Genomic DNA, 20,557 nt, shown 5'->3' on the forward strand with positions numbered 1-20,557 from the left:
TAATTTGCCTCCCAGGGAAAGCCCAGCTCTAGCCTTTCCCTTGACAACAAGTGCCCACAGTTGCATTTCTGTGGTTCCCTGGAGGTCTCCCCAGTTCTGCTTGGCCCGGTGCCAGTCTAGGGTTTAAAGGGCACTAGGCATGCTGATGAATGCAGTGCGATTTGCATCCTTCTGTGTCAGAAGAAGAAGAAGAAGAAGAAGAGGAGTTTGGATTTTATATCCCACTTTATCACTACCCTAAGGAGTCTCAAAGCGGCTAACATTCTCCTTTCCCTTCCTTTCCCACAACAAACACTCTGTGAGGTGAGTGGGGCTGAGAGACTTCAAAGAAGTGTGACTAGCCCAAGGTCACCCAGCAGCTGCATGTGAAGGAGCGGAGACACGAACTCGGTTCACCAGATTACGAGACTACCACTCTTAACCACTACACCACACCAGCTCCCTATGTGAAGAAACTTCACATAGGAGCTAGTAAAGTCATGATGGGTTCTTCCATTTTTCCATAATTCTCTGGACGTGGCCTGATATCTGCAGGAGGGGTGTTTACATACTGTATCTTTAAAGCACATTTGAAGCACTTTCTTTCCCTCAAAGAATTATGGGCCCTGTATCTTACTCCTCACAGACTTACAATTCCCAGCATCCCTGAGCAAACTGCAGTGTCCAGAATTCTTTGAGGAGGGAAATGTGCTTTCTAGGTATAGTATGTATGTAACTCTGCTTTTAGGTGCTTAACCTTCTTTCACTAAATGGATATGTACTGCCAAAAAAGCTCTCAATTAATTCTCAAGGTAGTTGGCTTTTCTGGAAATGTAGGGTGGTATTCAACTAAGTTTTAATCAGAGTAGACTCATTGAAATTAATAAACACAACTAAGTTAGGACCATTAATTACAGTGGGCCTGCTCTGAGTGGAACTTAGATGACTGTTACCCATAGGGAGGAATTCAAATTAGCACAAAGGGGATTGCTCAGTCTTCACAAGCATTTTTGTTTGCCTGGTGAAACAATCTCCCCTCTGCTTCCCCTGCATGCTGTTCTGGGGTTTCTCATCTGGATGCAGTCCTTGCTCCCTAATGGTGCCCCAGAAAGGAAAACACCAAAAGGGCTATCCTTAGCATTTGGGTAGTATAACACTTTGAAGGGATCAAAACCCTTCACATACATTTTTAGCAATCTTCACAACAATCTTGTAAATCAGTTCATGGTTCAAGTGAGATTTGAAAAGTGACTTTCCGGCTCTTACTGTTGTTGTTGGCACCTCTCTGTCTGTCTCAGTAGAGAATGGAAGATTGAGCCGTTGGGGATGAAGGGAAACTATTGGAAAGTTACAGGAGGGCATCAGCCTTTGCACCCTCAACCCTTTCTTGTGTAGCCTCCTCTGCCCTGCATTGTGTTTCAGGAAGAACACAAGATAAAGGGATTTAAAAAGCAAACACAACTACTAAAAAATGAGTAATTGGGAGTCTACTTCAAATTTAATGTTTTATTCCCTGCCCCCAAGTATTTTTATTTGCAGCAACCAAATTTGTAGGTTACGTGGTGTCGTCAATAAAGCAGTACAGTACATAGAGAAGAGGTGAGTGTAAGGTTTCTCCTGACATTTATTCTCCCATGCCTTTAGAAAATCTGGAAAAACTAGTCAGTGAGCCATTTAAACAAATGCCACATTGATGGCATGCAAATATGTGCAGAGAGCGCACATAAAGTCCCCATATCTGGAGATTTGGGATCTGGCAGTCCTTTTCCGGAGGGTGATGTAACTTGCCTCTATTCTCCAAGATCCTTGTGATTCACAGCAATAATGATAGGCTGGGGCATATAAGTGGTTGCCATGTGGCTAGTGTAATAGAGGCCTAACTGTTTTTAAAGTGTTGCTTATTTTTTGCCTCTTGGCTGTTTTTCTAGCTCTGCCCCAGTCTAGTCTGTACATTTTCAATGAATTGTGTGCAAATGAGTTGTGGTCTTGTGGGCTTTTCCCTCTTGCCCTCAGTTACCTTATGGGTATGTGCCAATTTTAGAGTCATTGCTGCACAGAGGTTAAGAGTTTTGTGGGCCTTCCAGACTGGCTTTTAAAAAACAACAACATTTTGTGTGTGTGAGTTGGTGTATTCCACAACGTCATGTACTCAAGAAGAAACAGAATGCTCAACGGGAGGTATAAATCCTTAAAAACAGCCCCCAAGCTGAATTGTCTTTTGATGAAGGAGATGACAGACTGCAACCCCACCCTCCCTAGCTCTCCGGATATTGTTGGACCAGAACCCCCACCATCTCTGACCACTGGCCATGCTGGCTCCTGCCTTGTATATATGTGCACACCTCATCTGACCTACTGAAGCATGTGCACAGAATATGCATGGTGTACAGTAGTCACACCCACGTACACCCTAAATGCCCACACAGCAAAGGCAACTTGCACAATGTGATCCTTGTTCCACCCAAACCACTTCCATTCCTTCAGAGGACAAGTGGTATTGCCATCCTGCGCTGCTTATAGGGGTCCCCGTCTCCAAGGAGGGTGCTGTTGTTTTCGGCACGACGGATTTCAACATAAAATAATTGTTTAAATGAATTCCTTCATCTGGGCTTGTTGTTGTCCTCTTCTGCAGATGTATAAGAATGGAGTGGCCACACTCACTAGCTCCAAGTGCCTTTCTGGCTCCCATGCCTGTCTACTGACACAGAGGCAGAAGTTATTTCAGGAAACAGCTTTTTTCCTCACTGTCAGGGTGTGGCTTGCTCTTCCAACTCTAGTCTTTTCTCTCCCACCACCTTCGTTTTTCTTCTCTCCATTCGCAGATCGGTTTGCATTGAAAGACAGCTTAGGAAAAAACCCCAGCTTTAAAAAAAATGACTGGCTACTCTCTAGTTCTGTTGGGAGATTCCCACTGCTGCAAAGCATATATTTAATTTTTAATCTTTTGTATACTGCTTTGAATTGAGACTGATGTGGGGGCAGTATAAAAAGTCTTACTTTTACTACTACAGTGGTACCTTGGGTTTCATATGCTTCAGGTTACATACACTTCAGGTTACAGACCCTGCTAACCCAGAAATAGTACCTCGGGTTAAGATCTTTGCTTCAGGATGAGAACAGAAATCGTGCTCCGGCGGTGTGGCAGCAGCAGGAGGCCCCATTAGCTAAAGTGGTGCTTCAGGTTAAGAACAGTTTCAGGTTAAGTACGAACTTCCAAAACAAATTAAGTACTTAACCCAAGGTACCACTGTACTCTTCTTCTTCTTCTTCTTCTTCTTCTTCTTCTTCTTCTTCTTCTTCTTCTTCTTCTTCTTCTTCTTCTTCTTCTTCTTCTTACTATTACTATTAGCTGCAAGTTGTTCTGAGTTGCCCTGCAGGGTAAACCTGCTTCTGCAGCTGGCCCTACCATTAGGCAGAATGAAACAACTGCCTCAGGAGGCATATGTTGGGAGGTGGTGGTGCCCCTCAGCTCCCTCTCTCCTGAGCACCCTGACTATACCATTCTGTTGGGGAAGAGAGCTGTGTGTCATGCCTTCCACCTTTATAACTACCCTGGCTGATCTCCCTCAGTGTTTGCCCTATAGTAGGATTCAGCAGCCAGTTCGGTTGACTTTGTGTGGCATGGGTGTGCGTGTGTGCCATTTTGTTCTTTGCCAAGTGAAGTGTCTTGAGCCGGCCTTGTGTACATGTCAGCACATCACATGCTGGATCAATGAGTGTGTCAGTCCTTAGACTTGCTCCTTCCTTCTTACAGCAAGTAGACTTTAGTTAAGAGGCACATGTGTTTCTGCCTATGATGTATATGTGTGTGTGTATTTGTCAGTGCCCATCCTTGGCACATCCCAATCCCCAGAGAAATTATATATATTTATTTCCTGTTTCAAAATATATTTCCTGTTTCAAATTTCTTTCTAATTTCTCTGGGGATGGGTGTGCTTGTTGGGCACTGACAACTAGGCACCCACAGAGGGATAGCTTTTTTCTTCTGCTCAACTTGAAACCAAACCAAAAGCTTGCAGATTCATTCCCCCGCCCCTCCCTGCCAAACTTGCTCCAAAGATACATATGAGTTTTGAGGGCAGAAAAGGTACTTTGAAATATTACATTGGTAATATTACTCATCATGTATGACTGCTGCAAAACCATATACTGCAATTTACGAAGGATCTTCATTGGGGTGAGGAACCTGTGATCGTCCAGGCGTTGCTGGACTCCAACTCCCTTCATCCCCGACTGTTGCCCCTGCTGGCTGGGGCTGATGGGATTTGGAGTCTTTACAACATCTGAAGGGCCACAGGTCCTTTCCCATCCCTGATCTAGAGCCTAGTGGGCTAAACTTCAGGAGAAGGGTCAGTGGGCCTTGAGTTTTGTTTCATTTTCTAAAAAAGCCTGTTAATTGATTTGCTGGCTGACCTTGACCAAGAGACTTAATTTCTTCTGGCTTTCTTACTCCTTGGTCAGCATTTGTATAGCAAGCTTCTCTGCTATTTCTGATCACCATTGCTTCTTGGGTCTCATTGCTGACACACTGACACACCTCTGTCTTTGATGTTTGGGGCTGCAGTTCTGTGCACATTTACCTGGGAGCAAGTCCCACTGAATACTGTGGGACTTACTCCTGAGTAAACATCCACAGGTTGGCACTGTGGGTGAAGGACGGCGCCTAGATTTAGCAGTGGAAATAAGGCTTGCCTTTTGGGTTCTCAGTACTTGAAAAAGGTCCTTGAAATTTCTCTAGTTAGTAAATCTGGGAAGAGGGAGGTTAAACTAGCATAATAACAGTGCTTCAGTCTTGGTTATAACCTTTGGTAATGAAGCACTGATGTCTAAAAATAGACTTCCAAACACATACTTAGGCTCCTGAATCAGTGCCCTAATTTTTCATAGCACCCAACAATCTTCATTGACTTGATTAGTAGCCTGTAGATTTTTCTACTTTTGGAGGAGATGGGAGTTCAGTATTAGTCCTCCCTTGATTTTTGGGTATTATTGTCTCCTGATTACTCATTTTATGGGTGGGATGTTTGAACTGAGACTTTTTGTTTGGAGAGGAAGGGAAGTTAAGTCCAAGAGACACATGCATTGACAATGTCAAGGACCTGGCTGTCTAAGTTCTGGGGGCATTCTAATCTTTTAAGATGTTACAATGCACAGCAATTCTGAACCACTGTCATTATTTTGCTTTCCAATATTTACTAGAAACCAACTAGGGATCCAGAGTAAATGCAAGCCAGAATATTGTGTTCACTGGGTGGTAGCTGACTTAAGTCATACTCAGTTCTTGATTATAGTTACAGGTAGGTAGCCGTGTTGGTCTGCTGTAGTCGAAACAAAATAAAAAAAAAATCCTTCCAGTAGCACCTTAGAGACCAACTAAGTTATTGGTATGAGCTTTTGTGTGCACACTTCTTCAGATGTTCTTGATTGATTGATTTCAATCAGACCTCACCTGGAGTACTGTGTCCAGTTCTGGGCACCACAGTTCAAGAAGGACACTGACAAACTGGAACGTGTCCAGAGGAGGGCAACCAAAATGGTCAAAGGCCTGGAAACGATGCCTTATGAGGAACAGCTAAGGGAGCTGGGCATGTTTAGTCTGGAGAAGAGGAGGTTAAGGGGTGATATGATAGCCATGTTCAAATATATAAAAGGATGTCACATAGAGGAGGGAGAAAGGTTGTTTTCTGCTGCTCCAGAGAAGCGGACACGGAGCAATGGATCCAAACTACAAGAAAGAAGATTCCACCTAAACATTAGGAAGAACTTCCTGACAGTAAGAGCTGTTCGACAGTGGAATTTGATGCCAAGGAGTGTGGTAGAGTCTCCTTCTTTGGAGGTCTTTAAGCAGAGGCTTGACAACCATATGTCAGGAGTGCTCTGATGGTGTTTCCTGCTTGGCAGGGGGTTGGACTCGAAGGCCCCTGTGGTCTCTTCCAACTCTATGATTCTATGATTTATACACCGCTTGATTGTTAATGACCTCAAAGCAGTTTACAAAAAGATAATAAAATCAAGAATAATTCACAACCATACTTTAGAACATACAAAATATAAAATATTAAAACAGATTTAAATTCCCCCAACCTTCCAAGCATCTGGGAAGGCTTTCCTAAAGAAGAATGTTTTCAGCAGGCGCCAAAAAGAGTTCAGTGAAGGTTCCTGCTTGATCTCAATAGGCAGATGATGCTGCCACACTAAACGATCTGAGTTCTTACAAATGTGGAACGGGTATTATGTGGCATCTGCAGTAGTGCCAGTTCTGCCAATCAAAGCGGTTGAGTGGGCACATGAGGAATAAGGCCCTCTTGTAGGGAAACCGGTCCCAAGTTGTTAAGGGCTTTATATGCTAATAGTAACAGTTAGTTGTGAATAACATAACATCTCTGTACATTTCAGGTAACAAAAAAAAAACCCTACCGGTATGTTTCTGTGTCTGAAATCTGTTTATCACAAAGAAAGAGACCACATTATGGCAGTTTGGTGACTGCAGATTGCTGGGGCATGTCATTGTTAGATAATAGGGTAACTATGTGAAGACATCTAATCAGATGAGGCAACTGATTTGACCGTTACACTTCCTCTTCCTTGACTTCTTAGGCAGTTACAACTGTATTGTTTATGACCACTGGAACGGCATTTTCCATGAACGTATACACGATAAGCACAATATTTCTGCTGTATTATGCTTAGAATATGAAAGTCAGCAAACACAAAACTTCAAATGGAGACTTAAATGTCAAATCATAGAATTGTAGGGTTTAAAGGGACCCCAAGGGCCATCTAGTCCAACCCCTTGCAATGCAGGAATCACAGCTAATAATTATCCATGCAATGGAAAACACTCTGTGCTGATTGAGCTTGGATGTCAGTGGCTATGAATGATCCAGTGTAATGATTCAAGCTTGCATAAGCTTGATTTCAGTGTGACTTGTGCACATGCAACATGGCACTGGGCTATGGCCATTAGGCTTGAAGCAAGTGGTTAAAATGTATCTCAGGCCATTAACAATATGGAATATGAGACCTTCACTGTTGTCAAGTGGAAACTCCTAACAGCAGCGCTCAGGGTTTCCAGCCAACCATGTCCCTCCTTCAGGATATTCCATTCTGTTCCTCCTGCCCCTTTCCCAACATTCCATGAGTACTGGGCATGCTCAGTTATCACTGAGCTGGCTTCTTGGAGGGGTTGGGTTTTTTGCTAATACCTCGCCCATGTTTCTCAGTGGCTCTATTTTTTGGGAACACCATTCCTATGGGCACTTACCACCTCAGTTTGTTATTAGAAGGGGTGGTGGGTATTTTTTAGTAGAGTATAGCTGGGAAAATCTAATGTATGGCCTGTAGACTGTCTTTAGAATCTTATTTTAACTGGTTTAGTAACAACTGAAAAGGAAGACAATCATTCAATAGCAGCAGCCCTTAAAGTTCTACAGCTTAAGTTTCTACTCATTCTTATTTCCATTCTGTCCCTAACTCTCTCACCCTTGTGAGAATATGTTCATGTTAGTAATTCCCTGCAGGTGGGCATTTTTAGACTTGGATCACTGAAAAAATGCAAACTCCATCTGGAACTCAAAATGCAGGAAAAGCAACTGACACCAACATTTACCTAACTACTTTTCTCTCACACAAAATAAATGATGCTTCCTGGTTAGAAATCTCTCCACACCAGTTTTGAACTCCTGTTATTTTTACAAATATAAATAGAATTGTGGTTTTTTTGTTTTTGGTTTTTTTATAATTGCACAATGAGCAGGAGCTGGGAAGCACTTGGAGCTTCTAAAGGAAACAATGCTGTCTTTTTTGCACCCTTCAGTTGCCTTCAAGAGCCATGCCAATGGATTTGTTCCCATTGGTTCAAGTGACTCTGAGTGCAGGTGTTCCACATGCTTTTTCCCATGCAGTGCGGGTTCCAGTCTGCAAGCAATTTGGATGGAACAGCTGTCCGGCATGGAAAACAAGGCGACTGTTGTGCAGTCAATCCAAAATTAAATTAAAAGTGCAAGGGATGAGATGGTAAGTGAAGAAGAGGAGGCAATGATATCTGGCAGTTGCAATATTTTAAATGGCCTTCGTTTAGTGGGTACTACATTTGGCTAAAGTCCTGGCCCAGTCATGAGTGAGAATAAATTGGCTCGGCTCCACTGAATTGTATACTGTATCTGTAAGTGCTTGTCTAATTGGAGAACAGATGTCACCCCACCCCCCAAATGCGTCTGTGCCTCTGTTTGCAAGCTTTTGGGCAAACATCTATTTGGCCACACATATGTTCAGGGAATGTCCACATTCATGTATGGCTGAAGAGTTGTCACAACCTCATGCTGCATGAAGTTCTAAATGGACCAGAGCGTGAAATCAATTTCTATGCAAATTTACACGGAGTTAAAACAAATTGCCCTTGTAGCATTCACAAATGATGCATGAGTGGCAGAAGATTCACAGGGCATTGCTCCATTCATAGATGATATTGCTGAACAGGCTGCTTGCCACCTCCCAAGGCGGTCTGCTGAACGCTTGAGCAGCTCTTACCATAAGGAAATTTCTTCCAATGTTTAGCCAAAATGGTGATGACATCCTATCTAGCTAACAGCATTTCATTTGGCTGCCCCAAGTAACTTTGTGACACCAGTACCATGGGCAACATCCTATGCAGGAAAGGCCATGGGCATCACAGAGAGAGAAACCCTATGCTCAGTGGGCCTTACTCAGAGGTAAATGTGCATAGTATTACTCTCCTGACCCCCCCTACTAGAACAGGCTTAAAATGGAGGTAATATACAAGGAGTTTCCACTGATATAGCTAGATTAGAAAGTTCTTTCTCTACAGTATAGTAACCATCCACCTCACATCTTTAAGAAGGTGGACTCAGTCCAGGCATCCCCAACCTTCAGATCTTTTGGCCTACAACTCCCATGATCACTAGCTAACAGGACCAGTGGTCAGGGATGATGGGAATTGTAGTCCAAAACATTTGGAGGGCTGAAGATTGGGGATGCATGACTCAGTCCATTGAGTTATTAAGTAAGAGAGGCCATTTGCTGATTGTAGATTCCAAAGGAGGGAAGGACAGAAATGTTTGTGGTGCAGCAGCTCTCTTTACTTTCTCCTTCAATACCTGAACATCCAAAGGTCGAGTGATTTGCAAGTAATAAATAATCAACATCATGTGTGTTTTGAGGCAATAGTTTAGCCTGTGAGAGAAGGCCATTTGAGATCCACTTAATCCAGGTGAAATTTTGAATCCAGTGGTGTTTTTAAAATAAATGACATACATTTTCTATTAGGTAATTCTGTCTATTTTCATCTAGGTATTGGGCAGAGTGAAAAAAGTGGAGAAATTGCTCCCCCACCCCCATTTGTGCAAGTAAGTTCCACCTTAGCTTTTCCCCTCTGCCTTTCCATCAAGGAAATCTTTCACACTTTTCTCACAGAGTAGAACTGGGTGGCTGTTGTTGTAGTCCCCTTTAAGAACTAATATTTGAAGGTCATCGTTCTGGGTCAAACCCTCTCAACGCAGCTTCCAGAATCACCCCCAAAAGTAATAATAAAATGCTGGCAACCACCACGCTAACAGCAAAACATTAAGCCCAACATAATATCCTTAAATATCATGTTAAGTGAAGCTAGGGATTGCATCGCACACTCATCCTACCTAGACCCATCGAAATGAATGGGTGTGGCTAACTCTGCTTCACTGATTTCAGTGGGTCTACTCGGAGTATACAGTAACTTAGTTGACCATCATAACGCTTGCCTCGCAGCGTGTGCTCGGGACGGGGCTGTTTACTGCAAAATAGACTTCATTGAAACGAGTGGAAACTTCCTACGTTTCCCTCGACAGATGTGTGTGTGTGTATAATCTCGGTCTACCCTTCCCTTCCTTCCCTCCAGAAAACATCGCCGTCTGCGCTCTTCGGTCGCCGAGTCTCTTCCAATCGCCGCCTGGAAGCGCAGAGCCGGTAGGACCGGAGGAGAAGCCCCCGCCCCGCCCCCTCGACGATGCCTCGGGGTCGGGAGAAGCCCTTCTGCCGAACCCGACCAAAGCCAACCTCACTCCACCCTGGCGGCCTCGGCGCATGCGCCCTGGGGCTGGCCAATTTAAAAGGCGGCAGAGCGAGACACTGGCGGGTATTGAGCGCCTCTGCACAAATCCCGGCGCGGAGGGGGCCGAAGCGGAGAGGCGGCTTCGCCGGGGAAGGAGACATGCTGGCGGCGGCGCTGCTGCTTCTATGCCAGGTACGCGAGGAGCACGTGCGCCTGTCTGGGCCGAGCCCCCTCCTGCAAGTCCGTGGGCACTCCCCGCCACTTTTAAAGACTGCAACGCATCTCCTCCAGAAGTAGAGAGTTGTCTTTGCCATTGAATTGGAGCCGGGGGGGGGGAGGTGGAAATCCCCGGGGATGCTCCTTGCAGGGGGGGAGGCGAGTGCAGAAGGGGAGCCCGGCGGCCCCTCCCGGCCGGCGCTTCTCCGGAGTTTGGCGGGACGGGGCGGCTGCAGGCAGGCGCTCCGCGTGTCCTCCGCTGTGGGCGGGCGGCTGCTTGGAGGGCGCGCCGGGAGAGGAGCAGGCGGCTCGGCCCGGGAGCCCAAGGCGGCCCAAGGCACGCCTCGCCTGCTCTGCAAGAAGCCCGCCAGGTTCTTGGGCGCGATCATGCCGGATCTCTCTTTTGGGAAATCTTCGTCTCCGGAAAAGTTGAGATGGGGGCGGTGGGGGAGGAGGCGTGAGTCACGCACTGAACCGCCGGGTGTTTATTTTGGTTGAACTCGCAGCAGCCTTCCCTAGTGACGGACGCGTCAAAGATTCCCTGCTCGGCTGCTCCGATTTCCTGGTTGCCTTTAACCTGGAGCAGGTGGGGCTGAATCAGGGCGCCTTGGTCCAGCGGGGCGGGGGCGATGGGGATGTTGCCGGTGCCTGCCTTGCTCTTTGACTGCTTAATAAGAGCCGGTCTGCTGGCTGGCCAAGGGACCCCCGCCTGCCCCGGATAAGCGGATCAACAAGCGAACTTCATCCTCCCAAGTCTCCCAGCCTTTCTGGAGCACGTGCGCTGCCGTCGGATCGACTTCTCTAAACAAGAAGTCCGGCTTGTGGAATGAGTTATCCCGGGAGATATAGGGCCGCTCGTCGCTTGAGAGAGCCATGAGTTGATACAATCCAGTTGCCGGCTGTCCCGTATAGTCCAAACACCACGCTTTTAAGGAGCTTGGCATGTGTCAAGGGAGAGAGTACAGACCCTTCATTCTTTGGCAGCATATCCCTTGCTCCCTACTGTGCAACACTGGTGATGCTGTTAGGGTTTCTGGGTGCAGAATGGGTAGCAACACAATGGTAGGATTCGGGGGGCCCTTGGCCCCCCAACAATTGATGGACACCAAGCAGTGCTGGGCAGCTGGTGGTTTAAATTTTCCAGGGCGACTTTATGTCAGAAGAACTATGGGAAATTTAAATGGCAGCTAGCGTTGGAGCCAAGTCTTAGGGGCTGAGGTCTTTCCCCCCCTCCAATAAAATATCTGAGGGGGTGCCCCCCAAGTTAATGGACACCAGTGGCGTAGCGTGGGTTGTCAGTACCTGGGGCAAGGCAAGTAATTTGTGCCCCCTAACCCATGGATTTGCGCCCCCTAAGCAGTGGATTTGCGCCCCTAACCCGTGGATTTGCGCCCCCCTAACCCTAACCCCCAGATGTTGCGGCCGGGCCCCCCTGCACCCCCCACGCTACGCCACTGATGGGCACTACCATCCAAATGGTGTGCGCTCTCTGTGTCTTCTGATCGATTATGCTGGGTGAGGCTTACCTGCCCCCCCCAATATTTTATTCAAGTCAGCACCCCTAGCAGCTAGAGCCTACCATCTAGTGTGCTGCTTGAAGCACTGAACTGATATCCCCCCCGCCAAGTGGGAGGAAGGTAGGTGTCAGCAGTGGGCCTTGCCACAGATTCCTGCAGGGGGTTGGACTAGATTACCCTTGGGGGTCCCCTCCAACTTTATGATTCTAGGGTGCTGGGCCTCCAGCAGCGGGCCAAAGATGCCAGGTGCTGGCACCAGTGCTGTGTATAACTGAAGTAACATCACGTACTATTTTGGGCCGTGTTTCCCCACTGCGCTTTTGGAAACTGAAAGCAGCTTTGGAACTGTGAATGGAATCTGAACATGCCTTGTGCAAGGCAACCATCTCCAGGGGGGGGGTGCAAGGACAGGAATGGACCCTTGAATCACGAGGAACACATGTTGGCTGAGGAGGAACCCCACCTCACTTTTTTATTTACAAAGTCAAGGTCTGAGCACATCCTGCCAGGCAAAAGATTGCCACACAATGGGAATTGGCCGTTGAATATTTCTCTAGTTGATTACCCATGTTTCTCTGTCAAACACAAAACTCCTGGGAGGATTTCATCATGTTTGTGCCACAGACAGACAACATGTAGCTCAGATTATGCAACTTGTCCCACTGTTAGGATCCTTTTCCTAATAGTTAATCAAACTCTTATCTTGACATAACTTGTGTTCCCATAGGCAATGAGTAAGCAACTGTTCTCTGTCTTTTTGAAACAGAACAGCTATTGACTATAGAGAATAAGGAATAATTCATCTGTTCACTTTTTATGTAGTATCACAAGCTTTTGCAATTTCTGTGCTCCTTTTTTCACCTTTGCCTGTAGAATTCCGCTGTGTAAATCAAGTTTGCACTCTTCAGTATCAGCCGAAGCTAATCCAATAAAAGCTATTGCCTTAATTTCCTTCTTTTTCTAGCTTTGGGGAGCCTGAGTAATGGATTCTAAGTAGCACTAAGCCTTTATGACAGGATGGGATATAACCCTAGTGTTTTAGTTAGGATTATCTGAGATACGGCACACCTGCTAACGCAAGCGCAGAGCAGTAGTTTAGTGCAATGATGATGGAAAGTGCAAATATTTGAGTAATGAGTAAGCTTACACGTTCAGCTCTATGCTGATGTTCTATTTGACTCCCTCGTAAAACTTTTCTTTGCAGTTCTTCCTCTTCTCTTCTGTGTGAAGTACAGAAACTCATGGAAACCTCAGTAGCCTGAGTAAGGGCTGTGGTTCCTGATTCCTAACACACTCTGAGGGACAAATTCATTGATGATGAATGCAAAGGAAGCTCAGGCATGCTGCCACATCAGCACCCCTTTGTGTGGTGCGCATGGAATTGCTGTGCTTTTTCCCCACATGTGATACTCCTCTCCACATACCCCTCCCTTTTCTGTAGGAAAACTTTATATAGGGACCAGCAGTTTTGCTTTGTTTAAATTCTGTTATAAGGTGTGGTGCCGTTCTCCTTTCAGAAGCTAGTGCATAATATATTGTGTGTGTGTGTGTGTGTTTTGGGGTGGGGGGAACATGATCAAAAGGAGATTGTACTGCTAAGCAATAGCTTTAAGGGATTGTTGGTAGAGCACTCTGAAACAGGCTGAGAAAGAGTGTTTTCAAGAAAGCTGCATGAATAGTTAAGGGCAGGTATTCCTAAACTATAACTCCCCTGAGCCTCAGCATTAGTATTCCACATGTCAACATTGGTATATTCTGTGCCTAGTGGTCAGCTAAGAGAGATTGGATTGAGGTTATAGTGATGTGTTCTAGGTGCTCATTAATTAATAAAATAAAATAAATTTAAATAGTTATTAAATGTATATACCTCTGTTCATCTGGGGATCACTGGGCGTTTTACAGTATATCACTGGGCGGTTTACAGTATATCATGCTTTTTGATGCTTATATATCCTTTGTCATTCTACAAATCTTCAGAAAATGTGACAGACAGCAGGACAGAATATGGAGGTGTTTGAACAATTGGATCAGTACAGTGGTTTGATAAGGTTCTTCTTTCTTACCATGTGTTTTAACGCAGCCCAGCTTATTTCTGACTGCTGTATTCTGTTACAAGTCTAACCTAATGGTTAGCAGCTTTAGGACATACTCACAAAGCAGTCAGTTTAGAGCAAAATGCAGTTGTACCTCTGTCTATAAAGGTGGGAAGCCTTTAATCACTGGTAATGTCTGTTCTATGATCAAGGCATATTCTAGCATGATGTTTAAGGAGAGATTGTCCTTAAGACACAGCACGCCAGTATTTGTTTTAAAATCTGAAACATTTCTCATGTTTTGATAGAAGCTCAAGCTGCCTGGTCTCCTAGATATGTAAATACTTTTAATAAAGCAAACATAGTTGGATAAAGTAGCCTTGAAGGGCATTCTGTAGAATACATAGTTGCCACAACCCTAGTTGCATCTGGTTTGGCTTCCTGTGACACACTTTACATGGAGTTGGCTTTGAAGAGTGTAAGCAAACTTCAGATGGTGCAGAGGGCAGCAGTTGGATGTTTTCTAGAGCTAGTTCTTGTGGAGCATGTGACTCCATTACTGTCTGTATCCATTGCTGGCTCCAGTCTTTCTCCAGACCTGTTTAAGGCCTTTATCCTCTGGCTCATAACCAGGATTCTCACAGGTTCATCTAAACTTGTCCATCTAGTCAGGTGATAGGGAGCAGAGCCTTCTCCATATCGCCTGCCATAAGAAGCTGGGCTGTTGGTGATGCAAACAAGGGGCTTCTTCCAACACCATGGAACTTCCTGCCTAAGGAAATCCGCTTGGCTCCTTCACTGACTGCATTCAGACACCACCTAAATACCATTTAAATTTTCTGCAAGCCTGTGGCCTCACTGCCAGATTTGTCTTCTGTCCTTTGGGTTTTTCTCCTCCTTCAAATTGTTTTATTTGCTGTGCTGTTGTTATTAGTTGTTGTTTTCAAGTTGCTGCTGTTGATCCTTGTGTCTCATGGTAGTCGAAAGGCTCATGAGCTGGACAAGTGGACTGTAGATGCTTTAAATAAAATAAATAAATGACAGGCAAGGGCCAGAAATCTGAATAGCCTCTGTGATGCAATAAGTAGCAGGATGCAGCTGTCTACCATGTTAAGACAACACCTCCATGAGAGCCTGGAAGCTTCCACTTAAAGGACAAGTTGCTGCTGCCGTGCTTGTGGGCAGAAACAAGAGGTGTGAGTGCTGTTTTCCAGCAGCTAGAGATTAGGACCTCATTCTTGCCCCTTCCTCCCTTTCTGCCTCATTGACTCCACTTCTCCTGTGCCAGTGATTCATGCAAGAATTCCTCATTTTCTTCTTGCTTATCCAGCCTGTTCTCTGCCAAATTTCTAAATCAGTAAAATTTCAAATCTTCTTCCCAGAATCAGGTATGCACTTTCCTACAGCTGTTGCTCAATTGACTTTTCTGGCTGCTGCATTTGAGTGTTTAATTTTGAATGCTGCAACCCCTCATTGTAGACATTTACATAAAGCCTGCTTATCAGCAGTATTTTAAGGTATTTTTCACACATGAGGTACCTATAATGCACCTCAGATTTTGGCTAAAAGCTCCATTCTATTTACGTTTGCTGTTTTAAATATTGTGATGATGGGCATAAATTGCATAAATAGCACAGTGTGGAGCTCTTTTCCAGAGTATTGTATGTTAATATTCTTAAGTGCCAGTGGTTTCTCTTACTATTGCAAAGTGAAGCTAATTTTTTCTTGGTTTTTCAGTGCCCGGGTAAGCAATATAATCTCGTAGGTTGCTTAACTTTTGACCACTGCTAGTGAAGTCAAATGGGCCTTAGAAAGCACTACAAATAACAAGGCCAGTGGAAGTGATGGTATTCCAGCTGAACTATTTAAAATTTTAAAAGATGATGCTGTTAAGGTGCTACACTCAATATGCCAGCAAGTTTGGAAAACTCAGCAGTGGCCAGAAGATTGGAAAAGATCAGTCTACATCCCAATCCCAAAGAAGGGCAGTGCCAAAGAATGCTCCAACTACCGCACAATTGCACTCATTTCACACGCTAGCAAGGTTATGCTTAAAATTCTACAAGGAAGGCTCAAGCAGTATGTGGACCGAGAACTCCCAGAAGTGCAAGCTGGATTTAGAAGAGGCAGAGGAACCAGAGACCAAATTGCAAACATGCGCTGGATTATGGAGAAAGCTAGAGAGTTCCAGAAAGACATCTACTTCTGCTTCATTGACTATGCAAAAGCCTTTGACTGTGTCGACCACGGCAAACTATGGCAAGTTCTTAAAGAAATGGGAGTGCCAGATCACCTCATCTGTCTCCTGAGAAATCTCTATGTGGGGCAAGAAGCTACAGTTAGAACTGGATATGGAACAACTGATTGGTTCAAAATTGGGAAAGGAGTACGACAAGGCTGTATTTTGTCTCCCTGCTTATTTAACTTATATGCAGAATTCATCATGCGAAAGGCTGGGCTGGATGAATCCCTAGCCGGAATTAAGATTGCCGGAAGAAATATCAACAACCTCAGATATGCAGATGACACAACCTTGATGGCAGAAAGTGAGGAGGAATTAAAGAACCTTTTAATGAGGGTGAAAGAGGAGAGCGCAAAATATGGTCTGAAGCTCAACATCAAAAAAACGAAGATCATGGCCACTGGTCCCATCACCTCCTGGCAAATAGAAGGGGAAGAAATGGAGGTAGTGAGAGATTTTACTTTCTTGGGCTCCATGATCACTGCAGATGGTGACAGCAGCCACGAAATTAAAAGACGCCTGCTTCTTGGGAGAAGGGCAATGACAGGCCTAGACAGCATCTTGAGAAGTAGAGACATCACCTTGCCAACAAAGGTTCGTATAGTTAAAGCTATGGTTTTCCCAGTAGTGATGTATGGAAGTGAGAGCTGGACCATAAAGAAGGCTGATCGCCGAAGAATTGATGCTTTTGAATTATGGTGCTGGAGGAGACTCTTGAGAGTCCCATGGACTGCAAGAAGATCAAACCTCTCCATACTGAAGGAAATCAACCCTGAGTGCTCACTGGAAGGACAGATTGTGAAGCTGAGGCTCCAGTACTTTGGCCACCTCATGAGAAGAGAAAACTCCCTGGAGAAGACCCTGATGTTGGGAAAGATGGAGGGCACAAGGAGAAGGGGACGGCAGAGGACGAGATGGTTGGATAGTGTTTTCGAGGTTACCAGCATGAGTTTGACCAAACTGCGGGAGGCAGTGGAGGACAGAGGTGCCTGGCGTTCTCTGGTCCATGGGGTCACGAAGAGTCGGACACGACTAAACGACTAAACAACAACAACAACAAAATAATGCAAGTAACAAAATTCAGGCTTCCTTACGTAAACTTCTAATTTGAAAGATGAAGAGATTGTCAAATGGCTGGAAGGCTCAGTTTCTTTCCTTGATGGTATCTTGTTTCACTGCCATGTAGCTCTGCTGGGGCTGAATGTAGTATGTTTCATGCACTACATTACTCTTGATGGAATCTTGCCTGGGGATCTAATCAGTTGACCCATTTGGATCAGTAAGGCTTTCCTCGTAGCTGAACTCAACCTGAGTTATTCTGAAGCAGGGTTGAAAAAACACTTGTACAGTTTCCAAAGGGGAATTCATATTAAGTCTGTGGTTGCAAAAACTATGATGATTCTTATGGCACCTTCAAGACTAGGGATGGGGAAAGGGATTGAATTCATGTCTCATTTGAAGCTGAATTTATCACATTCACTTTTCAAAACAATATGCAAACCAAAAGAGAGCTATCTGTCAAATTTCATACTCATCCAAATTTTGCTATGCAGTTTGCCAACTAAACAATGCTTACAAAAATGCATGCATTAGGGGAAATTTTTTAAGGATAATTTTTGCTAAACTTTATTTATTTGGTTTTTCAAATTAAAATTAAATAGTGTGCATAAAATTACTATTTTGGCAAAAATAGCACACAGCAATGCATTATATTAGGGGAAACAGCTTGCAAAAATGTGTATATTAGTGAAAACTGCACATAAAAATGTGCTTATTAGGAGAAATTCACACCAAAATGCTGCTGAATTTTCATGAGGATTTTTAAAAAAACAATAATTCTCATATTGCTGCAAAATGTCATGGAGAACTGAATTTTAGTTCAGAAAGATGAGAATCTAAGAGAACTGAATTTGACAGATGTGTCCATCCCTATGCAAGCCTTAACCAATTTATTAGGGTATAAGGCTTTTGTGGAATGGATTAATTTCATTAGATTCAATACAGCACTGTTCTCAATTGGTAAGCATGTGTACATGAATATATAGAGTGTGTGTACAGTACCTGAGTATATGGTGGGCATGTACACGAGTGTAGGAGGAAAATTGTAAGCATTGGGGTCAAAAGGCAATGAAATTATTGCTTTGCAGCTGCCTTTATTGAAACTGCAGTAGATGAGATCCAAGTATACTCATACTGCTTTGAAGGAAAACATGTACACAATGTGGCTTTGAGATGGTCTGTAGGAACCCCATCTCATTGGCATGTATTTTCATTACATGAGGCTTAATTTGAGGCTGGGGGAAAAATCTCTAAGCTGCAAGGCTGTGAAGAATTGGACACCTTGGTAAGGAACCAAATTCTTGGCTCTGTGGAACTGCCCAAGAAATTGCTGTGTGTTCTTTATTCCTCCTCATCCTTTCTGCTAGTTCCTAGGAGGTCCTTTGAACTTGTGGCACCGTTGGTGTCTCTTATCCTACCCAAATAGGAATCTGTTCCTGCTTTAAGTCTGAAAATATTTATTTTAACATTTTGCCAGTCTGAATATGAGAAAAGGCAGGCCCTGGGAAAATAAGGAACGGAATAGAAGGAAGGCAGCTCAAATAGCATTTTTTTGTTTTGTTTGGGGAGGCAGAGCGCGAGGACTGGAATATGTTCTTCAGCAAGCAGGTGCCAGGTCCGCAGGCACTCCATAAAAAAACCATCTCTTAATGCTTGTGTTGTGGCTGCATTCTGGTCGTAAAAGTATTTCCCACAAGGAGATCCAGCATAGAGGGGAAGCAGCTCCTTCGGTGAGATATGGCATTGACCTTCCTTGCTCTGGAAACAATCTCTGCTCCAGCTGTTTATAGTCAGAATCACCTGCTCTGGGTTGACTTGAACAAGCCGTGGGGTTAATCATGCAAACTTCAATGAACCCCAGGCCTGTTTTTGCATGCAGCGCTCTGGTGATTTATGGTGTGATCTGGCAGCTTAGAAAGCTGCCAAGCACATGACATCCCCACTGGATTGTAGTGAGTCCTGCAGCAGAATCTGGAGTTATGTGTGGCAGTTTCTAAAAATGGAATGTTCACGTTCCAAAAGTTCACTTAAAAGTTAAAATATAGACATTTGTTGAGCTATGTAGAGTTCATAGGAGTTAGTAGCTCATCTCCTCCCTATTGTGCTATGATGAGAGTTTCTGTACTGATACTGCTAACAAGTTAATGTATATCAGTGAACATGCATGCTGGATTTTAACTTCCTATCCAAATAAATCCTGAAGTTTTCAGTTAATTTGAACTTCAAAGGCCAAGATGGTTTTAAGGCCAAAACAACTTTCCCTGCTGCGATGTTGTCATGGCTGCCATCTAAGGATCAGAAGCTGCTGCTTCATTATGCCTTAATTATTCCTCTGTGTCACATTTTGAGAACCAGCAGAGACCAAAGCTTGAGTGTTCCAGTTCGTGAAAACCTCTTCTTTGCTCCTCCTCCTGGAGCAGTAAACCAAGTACAAACCTTGACTTCCACTTTTGGTTTGTTTGTACTGAAACAAAGCACAAGTGCTGCTTCACACATAATGCTAAGTGAGTGCTGGGGGTTGTTGTTTTCCTCCTGGGGTGGGACAGGGAGGAGAAGGGTGGACCCAACTGAACAACATGAACCAGCTCACTGATCATTCACAGGAATCCATAGCTTGTGACTTACTGTTACACACAAACCAAGCATCTTCCTTCCCTTCCCACTTTTTAATCAGGACTGGCTCTCAAAGCAACTATAACCTGTTACAAAGTCAACTTAATAAGGTGTTGAAGATACATGATTGTGTGTTTATATATACACACACGAAATGTGAACATTTGACGTGTGCTGCTGTTTGAGAAACAGAAATCTGAAATCCATTGGGCACAAAGAACTACTTTCTCAATTCTTTGGATCCTGGCGTTGGCCCTCACCTCCCTCTAAAGCAGAGAGTGGCCCTCTGGATGTTGTTGGATCACAACTCCCATCAGCCCTAACCATTGGTCACACTGTATTAGGCTGAAGGGAGTTGGGAATCCAGTGACACCTGGAGGGTCCCCAGGTTTCTCCACTCATCAGCAGTAGATCCAGGACACCAAGGGCCATGCTGGAAGAACTTAAAATCCTTGAAATGGAAGGAATGATGCTGCACTGGACTCCCATTTTCAGTGGATGAATTTTCCCATCTGAATCGCTTATCTTCCGCTGGTTGCATCCTTCCTAGAGTACCTTCATATTGACACCTTCCATTTTACCCAAAACCTAACTTTTCTATGATGTCTTTGGCTTAACCCCAAATGCATGTAACTGCATTCGCCCATATTCATCATCTGCTGTTAGCTGTGCTTCGCCCCTTCATCCCACTGTTTCCCATCTCATGTTTCCTCTTCCTCTTGAAGCATTCAGATCATAAACTCCTTGGGGCAGGTATTTGTCTGTCTGTCTCTGCCTCCCCTTTCTCTTTCTTTCTTATTAGCTTTTACTTGATGAAGATACAAAGAGCAGCAAGAGGGAAAACAAGCCAATT

At 44.5% G+C, this 20,557-nt stretch overlaps 1 protein-coding gene across 1 annotated transcript in view; it reads left to right on the top strand.

Annotated features, from left to right (window-relative positions):
- The first annotated feature begins 9,939 nt into the window (after nucleotides 1–9,939).
- Nucleotides 9,940–20,557, top strand: part of SLC45A3 (solute carrier family 45 member 3) — a 45,670-nt gene continuing 35,052 nt past the window's right edge. Inside the window, exon 1 of the mRNA XM_081916381.1 lies at nucleotides 9,940–10,216. The gene's annotated coding sequence lies outside the window, so the exon portion shown is untranslated. The remainder of the gene's footprint in view (nucleotides 10,217–20,557) is intronic.

This window comes from Podarcis melisellensis, assembly GCF_964234715.1.
Source record: "Podarcis melisellensis genome assembly, chromosome: 6".
NCBI lineage: Eukaryota > Metazoa > Chordata > Lepidosauria > Squamata > Lacertidae > Podarcis > Podarcis melisellensis.